Here is a 17,464-nt window from a genome sequence, read left to right on the forward strand (position 1 = left end):
TGTAGGGGAGATCCATGTCATTTTTTTCTAAGCTAATACCTGCAGCTGTGCCCCATCCAGCAGATGCATGATGTTGTTGACACAGATGTCAACAACAAAAAACAACTGTAATGTGAAAACACTGGTTAAAAAAAATGTTCTATGTCCCTCAAGCTAATTGTTACTGACTTAGCAGTTTTAAAGTTTATTTCAAGCAAAACCATGACTTAGGTGTAATTTAAACCATGATAATTCAAGCTTAAATACTGATTTGTTGAAAGTGAAAGTCAAAAACATTTTGATTTAAAATGCTCAATTTTCTCCTTCAGTTTATATACTCAAACATAGCCTATGGGTATAAGTCGTTCCCATGAGAAAAGCACATTTTAGTTGAAAATACTTGAAAGAGTTTTGAGCAGTAAGAGGGTGCCTTATGTCCAGGCAAGAATAACCACAAAGAAAAGTATAAATACTTGAGTTTTATATAAAGCAAAAAAAAAAAAAAAAAAAAAAAATCAGTGGACTGATAGTTTTTCAAATCACTTTTTGCACTGATTTACCGGTGGACCCACTGCCTGGTTGCATCATTCTGTAAAATGTTGCCCAGGCCACTGCAATTCTTACCTCTTAATTACTAAGATTTATGCATGTATTTTGAGCTGTTGTGATGGCCATTTAAAGAGGCCAGAATGGGGACCAGCAGTTGGCTTAATGGCTATGATGCTGGACGCCTATGTAGTCGACTGCAGTTTGAGGCCCAGACCCGGTGGCTTAAACTCACAACAGGAGAATGTGCGTGAGTGCCCAAGACCCCGAAAGGAGAATGGAGAAGAAGGGATTGAGGCCAGCGTGGCCATCCCCCTGGGGTGGAGCGGGGGGGGGGGGGTGATTTCTCACTTCCTGTCTCTCTGTCTCACTCTTTCTGGTGAGTGTATGCACCCTATAAAAGCTCTCCAAAAAAAAAAAAAAAAAAGAGCCCAGAAGGTGGCATGGTGGTTAAGACACTGGATGGACAACCATGGCTAACTGTAGTTTGAGCTTCAGAATCCAGCTTGAAAATCACGCTGAGTGCACCTGCATATGTGCCCAAAATCCCAAAAGGAGAATGGAAGAGAAAGGATTATAACATACCAACCCCCTGGGGGAAGGGAGTTGATATCTCACTTTCCCTCTTCTATCTCTGTCTCCAGTAAGTGTATGCATCCTATGGCAAAAAAAAAAAAAAAATTAAAATTAAAAACAAAAAATAATGCTCTTCCCCTTCACTCCCCATATGACTCTGCTCATCCTATATAACCACAATATTATGCTTTTATAACAGCTACTGCAACATCTTTTATCCTAATTTCCACTGTGTTTATGTTTCATATAATTATATGAGAAATCAATGATGCTATTTTTTTTTTCTAAACGAATCCAGGGAGGTTGAACATTTAAGAGAGGTTATTGTTCAATCTAGCAGTATTTACAATTAGAGAAGCTTAAAACTATTAAAAGATTTCTCCATAGTCTCATTTCATAGCATAGTTTTATTTTATTTTATTTATCATTCTTATTATTTTTCAATTTGCTTCAGGGTACAGGAACTCATCAGAGAAAGAAAGAGAGGGACAAAGAGGAAGAAGAAAACGGAAAGTAAGAAAGCCAATCTCTAGGTCTGGGACGTTAACTGTGGTTGGCCGTGTGGGGAGTAGAGGGTCTTAATCACCCCACCACCTGCTGGCCCTCAAGTTCATTATTTTTAACCTGGGTTACAATAGGCAATATTAAATATTATTTGTACAGGAGAAATATGCTTTAGCCAACTCATCTAGGTTCAAAGAGTACATTTTAAAATTTTCAGAATTGAAAACCAGTTGTTAAAAACATCCATTATCAAAAATTTCATTATGTAAACTAACAAATTATAATGAAAACAAAACTAGTGAATACTTAAAACCCATCACTTTCTAATTCTTTTAATGTTTTTCACTATTGTATATTCCCTGGTAATTATTTGCTTTTATGTTGGAAATACTCTAATGGTTTCCTACCAAGGACCCCAAGTGATATTGGCCTTGAAATTGGCCATAGTGAAAGTACTATGTTTATACCTTGGAAATTAGCAAATGCAACAGATCAATTCATTGAGTTTTTTTGTTTGGGTTTTTGTTTTTTTTTAAGAGTGGCACGAATATTAAACATTTACCAGCACAGCATTACATATGGAGCATAACGCATTACTAAAATATAAACCAGAAATATATTTTTGTCATGTTCTAAAGTATTCAAAATAATATTTGGACTGTGATCTTTCAAAATGTTTCAAAAATCTCATATCTAACTGTGTTACTCCACTGTCCTCAAGAAGAAAGAAGAGTGCTTTGACAGCCTCCATGAGAAATCAATAAAACACCCTGCCTGCCTGTCTAGACTTGATCCATTAAATTACACTGCATTAATTGCTAAAAATAACTCGCATATATTTTCTGTCTTTGAATGAAGTACTAAATGAATTCATGTTCTATATTTATATATGTACTTTTACAAGTAGAATTGAGAAAATCCCCACATGAACACATCAAAATATACACAGTATAAAATACAATAATGGACCCCACTCCTCCCAACCTTACTCTCCTGTATCAGTCACTTTTGTTTCTCAGAAAGGTACTTTCTTTACCTGCTTCATAATTTACAGGGCTCCAGGTATTGTGTTGGGTTGACTGGAATCAAGAGTGGAGAATTTTTTATCAGGGTTTGAGTCCCAGAATTGGCAGCTTGAAAATCACGCTTGTCATCTGTGAGTGCATGCCTAAAATCCCAGGAAGAGAATGTAGGAGAAGGGATTGTGGCATGACCATCCCTGCTGGAGGAGGGATTTCTCACTTTCCCTCCCTGTGTGTCTATCTCCAGTGAGCACACGCACTCTGTGGCAAAAAAAAAAAAAAACTTAAAAATAAAAAAAATTATAAAGTGTAGAGAGAGTGGAAAATTTTACCTACAAAATTTGTATTGAATTATATAAAAAATCAGAGGTGTACATGGGAGAAAATAATAAGAAAATTATCAAAAAAATGGTATGGTAATGTAATAGGCTAAAGTTTTGAGAGACACACAGAAAATAAGGTTGAAGAAAAGCTGGTGGAACCAGCAAGTGATGTGGTGGTTAAAGGTGCTGGATTCCCACGTGGCTGATGATGGTTCGAGTCCCAGACCCAGTGGTTTGCTTTCCCACTGTCCCTTTCTCTTTCTGTATCTCTCTGGTCAAATTTTAAAAATAATAATAATAATAACAAATGGAATTAAATAAATAAATAATTTTTTTAAAAAAGAAAAGCTGGCACTATGAGTAGGGATTTAAGAAGAGAATGATAAAAAACATTTTTAACTTAATAGTAATAAGAATTAATTGGTTATGAATTTTGGACCAGGTACTATCCTAAGTGGCTTATATGCATGAATTCAATGTAATCCTCACAATAATTCTGTCAGGTAAGTAGTAGTATAATCTTAGCATCCTTCACTTTACACATGGGAAGATTCTGAAACACAGAAGCTAAGTCCCTTATCTAAGGCCATTTAAAAGGTTCACACCTAGGCAGTCTGGCTCTGAACTCATTCAGTTAACTAGTAAGTTGTCAGGAAAGTTATGACTTGTTTTTCTATGCAAAAATGCATCAATACCCAATATTATGCTATAGATAGTGCACTTAGGAAATATGCTTTATAACCAACTTAAAAATAGTTACAGAAAGCAGCAACAAAGTATTTTATTTTCTAAAAATTTTGGAACTAATTTTTTTTTTCTTTTATTGCCAGAAGGCATGTGTGAGCTCACCAGGGAGAGACAAAAGAGAGAGAGAAAGAGAGAGGGAAAGGGAAAAAGCAACCCCAGTGGGGCATGGTCGCACCACAATCCTTTCTCCTTTATTTTTTTATATCACTGAACTATAATCCCAGTTGGTCACATGGGATCCAGTTTCCTTAACCACTAGGCAACAGGCTGGCCCTATTTCTATTTGTTTTAGTTATGTTAGCACGACGGAACTGATTTCAATGGAGCATGACTTTACTCATGACTATACAAGCAAAATTAAAGTAATCAGAAAACCAATGGCCTAGTCACTGTGACATTCAAAGAAAATTAAATATAAAATGAATTGTGCTACTTAATGTGCTGTAGCTGAGATCTGAGAATTCAGCAAAATTTCTATTGCAATGCATAGTTTTTGTAATTTATAGGTATACAGTTTTGCACATCAAAAGCCTTTACAAATGTACTCACTTTTTTTTTTTACAATGAGAGTTATAAGATGAAAACCTTCTATACTGAAAAAAACTCAAGCAATATAAATTCAACCTTTATTTTGCATTAGGTAAGAACTCATGAAATATAAATGCTAACCTTTCTTGGCATATGTTATTGTTGGGAAGCCATTTACTTAAGTTGGTTGCAGCCAAAAGTCCAGAGTCTTTGACATGCCCCTGAAAGTTTATGTCCTATTAAAGATGTAAGTTAATTTAGTAGATACTCCACTTAAGCATTAGCAGCAGAGTACCTGTTAAAGCCAGAGGGAAGGGAAGAGATGAACTTGGACTTAGAAAAAGGGCAGAGGAGATTAATCATAGAGGTTGAAATCTTGGCCTCCTTCACTTTCCTACTCATCACCCAAATCCTTTTAGCATTTGTCTATAAAAAGGAATGGTATTTTATCAAATCTAAGATGTCACCCAAGTAAAATAACCGAGGAACAGAGAGAGGAAAATCACTCATTTTCACTTCTATGTGGAAGTTAAATAAAACTGACCTGAACAGAAACATAAGGGGGCCAGTAATTGGCATGGTGGTTAAGTCACTGAATTCCCACATGGATGACCATAGTTCAAGTTCCAGACCTGGTGGCTTGAAAATCACACCAGACACATGTGCATGTGCCCACAATTCTAAGAGAGAAATGAAGAAGAAGGGATTGTTGCATGGCCTTCCCCCACAGCTCCTTTCTCGCTCTTCTTCTCTGTGTCTCTGACTCTCTCTCTCCAGTGAGGGCATAACCCTATGGCAAAAAAAAAAAATCTTAAAAAAAATGTAGTAGAAAGTAGAATAGTAATTACTGGAGGTAGGAAAGGGAAGGGGGAAGAGTAGGGTAGAGAAATGTTGGTTAACAGATACAAAAATTGCAGTTAAAAACAAGTTCTGCTGTATAGCATAGTAGGGAAACTACAGTTAACAATAATGTATTATATATTTCAGGATAGTTAAAAGAGAGGATTTTGAATGTTCCTAACACAAGGTAACATTACATGTTTGGGATGTCCTATTAAAAATTAACATATACATGAATTCAATGTAATCCTCACAATAATTCTGTCAGGTAAGTAGTAGTATAATCTTAGCATCCTTCACTTTACACATGGGAAGATTCTGAAACACAGAAGCTAAGTCCCTTATCTAAGGCCATTTAAAAGGTTCACACCTAGGCAGTCTGGCTCTGAACTCATTCAGTTAACTAGTAAGTTGTCAGGAAAGTTATGACTTGTTTTTCTATGCAAAAATGCATCAATACCCAATATTATGCTATAGATAGTGCACTTAGGAAATATGCTTTATAACCAACTTAAAAATAGTTACAGAAAGCAGCAACAAAGTATTTTATTTTCTAAAAATTTTGGAACTAATTTTTTTTTTCTTTTATTGCCAGAAGGCATGTGTGAGCTCACCAGGGAGAGACAAAAGAGAGAGAGAAAGAGAGAGGGAAAGGGAAAAAGCAACCCCAGTGGGGCATGGTCGCACCACAATCCTTTCTCCTTTATTTTTTTATATCACTGAACTATAATCCCAGTTGGTCACATGGGATCCAGTTTCCTTAACCACTAGGCAACAGGCTGGCCCTATTTCTATTTGTTTTAGTTATGTTAGCACGACGGAACTGATTTCAATGGAGCATGACTTTACTCATGACTATACAAGCAAAATTAAAGTAATCAGAAAACCAATGGCCTAGTCACTGTGACATTCAAAGAAAATTAAATATAAAATGAATTGTGCTACTTAATGTGCTGTAGCTGAGATCTGAGAATTCAGCAAAATTTCTATTGCAATGCATAGTTTTTGTAATTTATAGGTATACAGTTTTGCACATCAAAAGCCTTTACAAATGTACTCACTTTTTTTTTTTACAATGAGAGTTATAAGATGAAAACCTTCTATACTGAAAAAAACTCAAGCAATATAAATTCAACCTTTATTTTGCATTAGGTAAGAACTCATGAAATATAAATGCTAACCTTTCTTGGCATATGTTATTGTTGGGAAGCCATTTACTTAAGTTGGTTGCAGCCAAAAGTCCAGAGTCTTTGACATGCCCCTGAAAGTTTATGTCCTATTAAAGATGTAAGTTAATTTAGTAGATACTCCACTTAAGCATTAGCAGCAGAGTACCTGTTAAAGCCAGAGGGAAGGGAAGAGATGAACTTGGACTTAGAAAAAGGGCAGAGGAGATTAATCATAGAGGTTGAAATCTTGGCCTCCTTCACTTTCCTACTCATCACCCAAATCCTTTTAGCATTTGTCTATAAAAAGGAATGGTATTTTATCAAATCTAAGATGTCACCCAAGTAAAATAACCGAGGAACAGAGAGAGGAAAATCACTCATTTTCACTTCTATGTGGAAGTTAAATAAAACTGACCTGAACAGAAACATAAGGGGGCCAGTAATTGGCATGGTGGTTAAGTCACTGAATTCCCACATGGATGACCATAGTTCAAGTTCCAGACCTGGTGGCTTGAAAATCACACCAGACACATGTGCATGTGCCCACAATTCTAAGAGAGAAATGAAGAAGAAGGGATTGTTGCATGGCCTTCCCCCACAGCTCCTTTCTCGCTCTTCTTCTCTGTGTCTCTGACTCTCTCTCTCCAGTGAGGGCATAACCCTATGGCAAAAAAAAAAAATCTTAAAAAAAATGTAGTAGAAAGTAGAATAGTAATTACTGGAGGTAGGAAAGGGAAGGGGGAAGAGTAGGGTAGAGAAATGTTGGTTAACAGATACAAAAATTGCAGTTAAAAACAAGTTCTGCTGTATAGCATAGTAGGGAAACTACAGTTAACAATAATGTATTATATATTTCAGGATAGTTAAAAGAGAGGATTTTGAATGTTCCTAACACAAGGTAACATTACATGTTTGGGATGTCCTATTAAAAATTAACATATATATGCTAATTACCTTAATTTGTTTGTTACCCACTATATTCTTGTACTGAAAAAAATTACACTACATCCCAGCATATGCACAGTTGTTATATGTCAATTGACAATAATTTTTTTTAAAAATCTGAGCCATCATCAAGCGTAAGAGGCATCACTAGCTCATGAAGAACTAATTTAAAAATCAATTAAACTGACCCTTTTTTTTTTGTTAGAACAAAAATCTGGGACCAAGTAAATTTAAGAGTGTAATTGAGCAAGAGATTCTAGAACTAGGCAGCATTCTAGATTGAAGTTGATTCAGAATGGCCCCCCTCCCCACATGCGCAGGTTATATTTAAAGTCAGAGAAAAGAAAGTGACAAAAAACAACCTAACTGGTTGCAGTTGGCATTTGCCTTGTAAGGGCTTGCTCTGATCGGTCGGAAGCTTATGATTACCTAAAGCTTAGTGATTAGTTGAGACTCAATTGCTCGGTTACAAGGATATGTGTTATATTATTCTATATCAATTTAGTAATTTTCTTATTGTCAGAAGGTACATGTGCTCACCAGAGAAAGAACGAGAGAGAGAGAGAGAAAGCACCCTGTGCTCACCAGAGAAAGAACGAGAGAGAGAGAGAGAAAGCACCCTCTAATGGGGCAGAGTCGTGCCACGATCTTTTCTCCCCATTTTCTCTTCCTATCAGGATTTGGGGTGGCCGTGTAAACACATGCAGCGAGCATGTTTTTTCAAGCCGCATGGACTGAGATGCAAACCATGGTCAGTGATCTGGGGCTGGTTTTCTATGCATGGCACTTTGTGCTATAAGGCCAGCCCTATTTAATAACTTTTAAAATGATCATTTCTTTCTTTTCATCAGCTCTGAGAAGCTTGTGACTTTTAGCCAGTGTCTCATGGCTAAATGCAGTGGCACTGAGATTAAGTCCCAGATAACTTAGGTACAAATCTAAGGAAATTAATGTATTCACTCAATTTCTATTGAAATAAATGCAATTTTAAAAAATTGCTATAGGGTGCATGCGCTTGGCAGAAAGAGAGAGAAAGAGTAAGAAATTACAGCCCCCTTTCCCCCAAGAAAGGGTCACACTGCAATCCCAGGATATTGGGCATGCATATGTGCACAGTGAACTTTTTCAAGCCACCACCAGGTCCAGGATTTAGACCACACAGTGGTCCATTGTGAAATCTAGTCACCTTAACCAACACTGGCCCAAAATAAATGCAATTTTTTAAATGATTCAAGTGGCAAATATAAACAATGGAATACTACTTAGCCATGAAGAACATTAAGATCCCATCATTTGATACAAAGTAGTCAAATCTAGATGCAAGGCTAAGTGGAATAAGCCAGACTCTGAAAGATTGTCACTATATGTCCTTGCTCAGTGTATACTGAATGTCTGCACTCTATGGAAGAAATTGAAATATTTGAAGACATAGAAGCAGTCAAGACAACTGTAGATACCAGAGACTCCATAGTAGGTAGAGAGTAAAGGGTGGCTAGGTTAGGAAAGGATCAGTCAAGAAAGCATTTAGCAGACATGGGAATGTAAGTAGGTGAGACAAATGATTTATAGAAAGGTATACCACGACTGAGTGAAAAAAAAAAAAGACATTGCCATTCTATTTTATGCATACATGAAATATACGAATGTATATCATATATGTTTCTCAAATGTGGTGTTCTTTGTTGAAAATGATGAAAGTGGTATTTTCTTTGATTGTCTCACACTGTATGCATGTTGTGGCTTACAAAGATGTACAACTACATGTAAACAAATTATAAAAACACAAAAAATTATAAGAGGAAACATTGCTATTTCATAACAAATTTAAAAGTCAGTTATTTCAAGTATATGGGTTTTGAAAAACATGGAGATGGAAGAGTTGATTTTATCTCTACATTGGAAAGGTTATCTTTTTAGTGGAAAAACCCTACTAGGGGTTGGAGTCTCTAGGTTTATTTCTTCTTGTGCTCACAGAAAATATAAAAACTTTTTAAAATTCTCTCATGAAAATAGGCTGGTTTGCAAAACTTTCATGTTGGTAAGAATACCAAAATGTTATCTTTCCCCTACATACTTGATCTCAAGGGGACATGTTTTCAGGGAAAAAATGAAATGTTCTGGTGTAGTATTTGCAAGAATATTAATCCTCTTCTAGTAAAGAAAATCCCAATTATGTGTTAAGACAAAATAATTTTTATGTAATGTGATTAAAACGATAAGGAGAGGATATACATTGCAACCAAATTGGTCTTGAACTAGTCACCTGAATGGACCATCAGAATGAGCAAGAAGGAAGCCTCGAACTGTCTTAGGAGCTATTTATGTACCTGCCTAAAGACTGTCTTTTTCTACATTGGAATAAAAAACACTTCCATTGCTTATTTTTTTATGTCCTTATTATGCTGCAGCAGAGTGTATGTTTCCTCAAAAATGACACTGACACACCAAAAAATAGAATTTAAAATTAAAAAGTTGTCTTGAAGTTTCGTTTTCAACTCTTCTTGCCAACACTTCTCCTTAATGCTGAATATATTTAGTGAAATGTCCTTTAAGGATATATAATGACCCTTTTTGCTATAGCCATCCGTGTTAATATTAACAACTTAAGAGAAGAGTGTGATTTTAAGTGATTTTTCATTTGCCAAAAGGACTTATTTTTTGAAATGTTGAATCTTTTTTTTTTTTTTTTTGTCAGAGGCTGCACACTTACCAGAAGGAGACAGACAGAAAGGGAAGAGGGAAAACTCATACATGTGTGGTGTGTTTTTTTAAGCCATGGGGCTTGGGATTTAAACTACTTGGTCAGCCATGTTAGATCCATTATAGTTCCCAAAGCACCAAGTCACAGGGCTAGCACAAATCTTTTTGTTGTTGACAAATTAAAATTGTACATATTTATTGTAGACTACATGTTGTTTTAAAATATGTCCACATTATGGAATGACTAACTTGAGCCAATTCACATTATATATTACCTCATATACTTATTCTTTTCTGGTAAGAACACTTAAAACCTACTCTCTTCACAATTTTCAAAAATATAACACATTGCTAATAACTATAGTTACCACGTTGTACATGTCCCTTGAACTTATTCTTCCTATTTAATTGAAATGTTTCTATCTTTTGACCAACACAGTTTTCCAATCCCAGCTCCCAGTCCCTGATAACCACTATTCTACTCTATTTTCAAATACTTTTAAAATTGCTGGTTTTACACAACAACCATAACCGTTCTAAGAAACAACTTAAATGAAACTATTTCAACAATCATTACCTAAAGTTGTTTCCAGCAAACAAAGTCTAGCTGCTTTTACTCAGTCAATGAAATGAGAGGCAGAGGCTGAAGAAGAGGAGAGTTTATTTCTGCAATGGGATTATAAGAAAATAGCCAGCAAGCACCACCAAACTGTCCCAAAAACCTCAGCATGTGCTCAGTATTTATAGATACAAGCTCATGCAAATCATTCTTGACTACAATCAGTTAAAGTCAATTACTTTCCTTTGAGTAATTATCCTCATTCTTGTTTTTCTTTAAATACCCATTCCTGGTTTTTTATCTGACCATTCCTCAAAAGATCTTTCCATGACTCAGCATGGATTCAGATTGTTCTCCTTAGAGGCCTTTTTGAATTCCAAAATGCTGCAGTCCTGCTAGACTTCTAGCTGTCCTGCTTCAAAGTAATTTTAAGATTAAAAAAAAAATTAAGTTATAAAAATAAATGCTAAGTGTAGAACATATAGGACTCCAGCATATTCAAAATATTTGTATCTCTTTACAGATTTTCTTAAGGAATTTTATAATATCAAAGAACAAAGAATCATATTTTGAAAGACACTATAAAAAAAGAAATCTGAATGATTTAGATAGAAGTCCCATGGACATATAAGAATGACTGCATCCATGGTTATAACTATAGGGGGAAAAAATCCATATTAAAAAGTCTATATGTCACATGAGATTCCTAACAGACAGTGATTTAAAAGTAAACATGACATTCTGTGAGACTGACCCATGTGTGAAGGTTCCCGAGTTGCATCCATGAGAACTCTCTTGAGTATTCTGGAAATGTGCATACCGATAATCCAGAGCTATCTGAGGCGGAGTTGGATCTCGACATCAAGACCTTGTTGACGGCACTGGTTCTGTCTTGCTTTCTCTCTCTCTCTCTCTTTTGTTCATAGGAGAAATAAAATATAAAACTTAAAAAAATTTTTTTAATTCTTCCTAAACACAGGAGAATAAGAGATTTATAACAAGGATTAAAGAGGGCAAGGTAATGATTTTCAGTCATTTTATAAATAGATAATGGAAGGTGTGTCTGTGTGCAAGTAGAAGAGCAAAGAAACATTTATATATACATTTATACATATATAATGATATATAGTTAGTTCTGGTAGAAAATACCAAATGGTAAGAACAAGCATAAAATATGTAAATGCAAAGATTAAAAATCAGAAGGATTAATGCCATAACAGTCCTAAGGCAGCAACTAGCAATTAGCAATTCAGAGCAAAGTGTTCTTTTACTGCTTCATAACTTGTTGCTGTTATTTGTCTGAAAATGCCCAATCTGGCTGATCAATGGACATATCAAAGCTAGAATGAATATGTGGCAGGTTCCGCTACTAGGCCATGTGGCGTCTGAATGGAGATTTGAAGAGCCAATACTGCTCTGCTGGTCTGGCTTCATGGACAGCTAGAACTTTATCATGTGAATTGGTGAACTTCTGTTTACAGTTGTATATTGTAATCTCTATGTGTTCATTGTTCTTCATGATGAACTCAAACCTGAAGAAAGTTGATCTGTTCCCAGTTTTCAGTGATACTGGAATTACTTTATAAAGATCCATAAAAGAATTTCTGAGATCATAGGCATGATGGCTTAATGTGATATTTGGAGGAACAGAGACTTGAATTCAAATAGGAAGTAGACAATTGCCTGACAAATGTCTATTGACTGACCAAAAGAAGAAATAAGGCAAAACCTTGAAACTAGTGATCAAGGCAGGAAAAAAAAAAGGGGGGGGGGACTTAAGGGGGAAAGGAAAAAAGAATCAGATACCTTTTGGGCTGGTGTAACAATGTGGTATGAAAACTGCAGGAAAGTAAATACTTAGCTAATTCATTGCCACCTTTAGAGGTTAGTTCACTATTTCCCATATATTTAGGATTTGTTTATCTCCTTCACAATTTGCCATACTTACGCAGCACCTACGTGGTATTTCCATTAAGTGACTCTTAAGTCAGCTCACCATTTTAAAATGAGCCCTTCCTACACAATGTTGCCTGCCAGAAGAAGAGTGTTACGAATGTGTCCAACAAAAGTTCACCTGTTGGCAAACTTAACTGCCTTTGTAACAATATTAGAGAGTAGAAACTTAATCGACCTATGGTATTAAGAACAAGGCTGTTGTGAGGTGATTAGGATTATATAAAGTCATCAGAGCAGGGACCCCTGTGATCAAGTCCTTGTGGCTTTAAAACGAAGAGAGACCAGAACTAACATACGGACAAAGAGGAAAACTCTTGCCCGCTGCTCTCTCAGTGCTTCTCAAACTTTTAATATCCTCCCAACTCACCTGAGAATAAAGCTAAAATAAAGATTCTGGTGCCACATCTCTCTGGGGAGGACCCTAATGCCACATTCTCATAAGCTCTCAGGTGAGCTTGAGAACCACATTTTGAGTACCAAGATGCCACATAAATATTCTGATATGCACTCAACTATTCAACGAGCAATGTTTCAAATTGATGTAATGTATCAATAATATCATTTCATATACTCCATCAGTAGCAAATGTAATGATTTAAATACAGACACTCTCCCAGGGAAGAAAATAAAATTAAACATCCTTTACTTCCAGGAAATTCACTGTCAAGAAGGAAGATAATTATGGAAGAAACCAAGGCAACATGTGCTATGGGCTATTTTAGAGCTCTGTACAAAATATGTTGAGAAAATCCTCAAAATTTGAGGTAGACTATGAAAGAAGCACATCTCTGAGCATGACAGAGGGTAAGGAGAATCTTTCTCAAGGGCGCCCAGTGCTTAGGCTGTCTGCTGCCTATCCCTACGGTTGTGAAGGTTGTGTCCCGTTCAACAGAACCCAGTCACAGGTGCAAGTGCATTGCTTGTCCATCTACGCAGCCTTTTGGAAGACTGCATGGGCCTGGAGGAGGGGCATATTTCTGGAATAACGCACTCCCCAATGGCGGAAGGGTAGCTTTGGGGGAGTTTATCTTCCTAGAAGAGGATCTCTCTATTTGTCCATTTTCATGGAGAGTAATCTTTCTTCGAACTTGACATCATCAAGCAGTTTTCCTGAACTATTTTCTTTCTATTAGAAGACATGTCGGGACCAGCAGTTGGCGAAATGGCTATGTTGCTGGACTCTCATGTAGTTGACTGCAGTTCAAGTCCTGGACCTGGTGGCTTAAGCTCACACTGGGCACGTGTACATGCGTGTTGAAGATCCTGAGAGAAGAATGGAGGAGAAGGGACTGCACATGGCCATCCCCCCAGGGGGGTGCTTTTTCTCTTTCTGTCTCTCTGTCTCTCTCTTTTTCTGGAGAGTGCATGCGCCCTATGGCAAAAACCTCTCAAAAAAGGAAAAAGAAAGAAAGACATGTCATCTTTATTTAGAGATTCACACCATGAATTACAAACATAATTTCTTGCCAAGTGGTTTTCAGTTTGCTTCTCCTTTCCCAACCTTCCAGTTGTTATAAGGTAAAAGGACAGATAGTTTGGATGAAGTGAGAGGAAGATGAGGAAGCCCTAGACTGACCCCTCATAGATATATGGTCTTGCTTTAGCGTTCTTCCTTCTTACCCTTTGTTAGAGGCAGAATGATGCCCCCCCCTCCAAAGATGTCCACTTCTAATTCCCTGAACCTGTGAATATGATGTGTTACATGGGGGAGAATTAAACCTACAGCTAGAATCAAGGTTGCTAATGAAGTGACCTTAAAACAGGAAGAGTACCCAGGAAGATCCAGGTGGAATCGACATTATTACAAAGTTTGTTAAAGATAGAAGAGGGAGGCAGGACAGGAGGTCAGAGGGTCGGTAAGTGAGAAGGACGCCACATGCCCTGGCTGGAGGAAGAAGTCACAAGCCAGGTCTACAGGAAGCCTCTAGAACCTAAGAAGGGGTGCTTCCAGAAGTAATGCAGCCCTTCTGACACCTTGATTTTAGTCTGGTAGTCAGCTATGTGGGAGTCCAGTACCTTAACCACCACACCACCTACTGGTTCCAAATCTGTCTTATTTTAAACCCATAATTTTGTGGTAGTTTGTAACAGCAGAAATATGAAATTAATATATTCTCTCTTTAAAGCTAGAGACCTCTCTGTTTGCCTCTTTTTCTTCCCAGGAACGAGCTCTATATCAGCTATATCTCTTACTTTTCATTCGTCATCTCTTCTGCTGTATTCTCTTCAATGTGTCTAGAAACTCATTCTTTCTCCAGTTACGCAGTTCCCTTTTCTCACTCTATAGAAATCACAAATTTGTTGAATATGGCCCAGGTTCAGATATGTGTTCTTTGACCTAGTCAGTGTTTTTCCAGGCTAAATTGAAATGCTATTTACGTGAGACAGGCATTCCCTTGTTTTCTCCCATCCATTCTGCTCTATACTATAACTTACCTAACCTGCATCCCTGATTTACACTTTTTGTTTTGTTCTGTTAACTTAAAAAATATATGAAAGACTGACACAGAGGTCAAAGTAAATCACATTCATTTTGTTTACTTGGGAAACACAGAATTGCAATTTGGTCCTCTGTTTCAAGGAAGCCCTGACCAATGTTCCATAAAGCAAGTGTAGAAAAGCTTTTTTATTATTATTTTTAATAGAATATATTTACAAAAACTGTTTTCAGAGACATTTAATTGACTGGGCAGAAATCCTAAAAGGTAAACCCATTCTGATTGGTGAGTTAATTGGGTACTCCCAATAAGAAAAATTGAAGGCAGTGGATACTGACTTCAGTTGTGTGTCCAACTTTGTTGAAACATTCTGTGTTTTCACCTTCAGCAAAGATAGTCTTCCAACTCTACTTTAGGAATACTTAGCTTTAGTTATTTCATTTTATTTCACAGTCATTAAAGTTGTTGAGTTGAGGATCCCATTCCTAAAACAATATTGTGTAATGAGATATTAAGATGTTATATTAAAAAGAATTCTTGGGTCATATAGGGTTAGGAAATGACATGTTAGATAAAGTTAGTTAGGTTGTCTTTTTCTAGGAATTAATGGCCTTGACTGTGCTAATTATTATATAGCTGTGTACACACAGCAATCTGTATGCAGCAAGCAGCTAAGTGTTTCCCAGACTTATATTCCTACGGAATCTTAACTAGTAGAGTACCTTATAGGTTGGGTATTCCAAGTATACACATTGAAACATATTGTTCAATATTATTGGTATTCAACACATACAAAGCTTAAATGATGGGTTACATACTATTTGTTGTAAATACTTTGATACATATTAGCTGATTTATAACCCTGATGTAATAATAGGCACAATTATTATCCTTCTTTTTAGGTGAAAAATCTGACACCTAAAGAAATTGTTATATGCTCAATGGCACACAGCTAGGAAGTTAGAAAACGGAAATTTGAACCCCACACATCTTGCTCCAGAATTTGTACTAAACCCCAACCTGCATCTGCTCACCCTGCTCCTGAGCTAGTCATGGATCCACTCTGAGAAAGCACTGTCAGAGATCACTGAAAATACAACAGGCCATCTCAGATCAGGCCGAATTCACTGCCTCTGGAGATATTAAAGAAAAGATCGAAGGACTTCTTATGAAGGAGTTTTATGAGAGGCACAAACATTGGAGATATCAAATGCAACTGTAAAGTCCTTCCAAACAGGAGATTGCAAAAAAGATGAGACAGCCTCTTTCGAATGAGAAGATAACAAGAGTCTTTATTCATGAATTTTTTGGGGGAATAGACCAACTGGCTGGTAGGAAAAACTCATGGAGAAGAGTAGTTTCAAGTAATGCTGAAAAGGTAGGCTGGAATCAGAAGGTAAGAAGCATGGGAAGACAGCAAAACAGGGGTTTAGTCTTAATCCTTTAACTGATGAAGGGCCTTGAAAAGTTTCTCCTTAGAAAGTGGTAAAGGTTTTGCTTGTCTATTTTCTGGAGTTGTTTTATATAGAGGATTTGAAGGAATTAATCAAATCAAAGTCCATCTACTGAGCAATGAACCATCTTAAGTTTCTCCATCATCACTTCCTCCTCCTTTCCACTAGGTGGCACTAAAACTCAAAACCAGGACTTCAAGAAAGGCCATCTCACTGTTCTAAACCATTATTATAGGATAACTTGTATAAAGACACTTGATGTGACCATATCAAAAATATTCTTTATTGCCAATTCCTAATCTGCCTCTTTATTCACCCTGGGGTATTATTCCAGTAGTTAACAATTTTCAGCTTAACTGACTGTAAAGTTCTAAAGAAGACCTGCTGGGACCAACTTCATAAACAACACATCCTGCGGAAAATGCTAAAAACCAGCTGGAAGTTGATACTGTTAAAGAAAACTGCCATTTTTTTAGACTAAATTCCTGGACTGGGCCCCAAAAGACCAGACCAAAATGGAGTCGTTCGTATAAAATGCTACAGCATCAAACTGAAAATTTAAAGAAGCAGACCCCTAAACAGACCAGTTTTTCCTGAAAACCAGAGATTCCAATCTGCCTGAGTCACCTATTATAATAAGGAAGTGTCTTTGCTTTAACCCTTAGAAGGAAAGGAACTCTGAAATAACCTATCTGCTTTTTGCTTTTTGTTTATGCTTCTCCTCAGCCCCTAGCTATAAAACAAACCTCTTCTGCACAACTCCTTGGAACACTTAATAAATTTTATGGAATGAAGTTTCCCAATTTTTGATCATTAAGCTGTTGTAATTTTGTCTTTTGACAATATGGTAGAATTTGATTGACTCTTGATGACTTCAGTAAAGGGGAAACCCTTCACAAGAAAAAGACGATTTTTAGGTGGTAGGGTAAATCACTTCCTTAAGTGTAGTTAGAATGCTAAGAGGGGTGGAAGCCTGGCCCACTATTACCTAATTCTTCAGGAAAACAGTATGAGCGCTAGCACTTTGTCTCCTCCTTCCTTTTTGAATACCTTATAAACTAGTCTGCCCTACAGAGAGTTTCTTCCTTTACAGAGTTCTTAACTGAAATTTTTTTCTTTTTCTTTTTCTTTTTCTTTTTTTTTTTTTTGGAGAGATTTTTGCTATAGGGCATGTGTGC

General features: G+C 36.6%; 1 long non-coding RNA gene across 8 annotated transcripts in view; it reads left to right on the forward strand.

Annotated features, from left to right (window-relative positions):
- The window catches only part of LOC102486074 (uncharacterized), a 36,751-nt gene that overhangs the window by 8,553 nt on the left and 10,734 nt on the right, over positions 1-17,464 (forward strand). For 5 of the 8 annotated variants that reach the window (XR_001370355.1, XR_333257.2, XR_333261.2 and 2 more), the window contains exons 2-3: positions 13,047-13,198; positions 15,735-16,228. This is a non-coding gene — a long non-coding RNA (uncharacterized LOC102486074). Of the gene's footprint in view, positions 1-11,390; positions 11,457-13,046; positions 13,199-15,734; positions 16,229-17,464 lie in introns of those variants that run through there. The other 3 variants (XR_003549256.1, XR_333256.2, XR_001370357.1) reach the window with 3 other exon arrangements.

Source organism: Tupaia chinensis, unplaced genomic scaffold, assembly GCF_000334495.1.
Source record: "Tupaia chinensis unplaced genomic scaffold, TupChi_1.0 Scaffold000033_1, whole genome shotgun sequence".
NCBI classification, from domain to species: domain Eukaryota; kingdom Metazoa; phylum Chordata; class Mammalia; order Scandentia; family Tupaiidae; genus Tupaia; species Tupaia belangeri.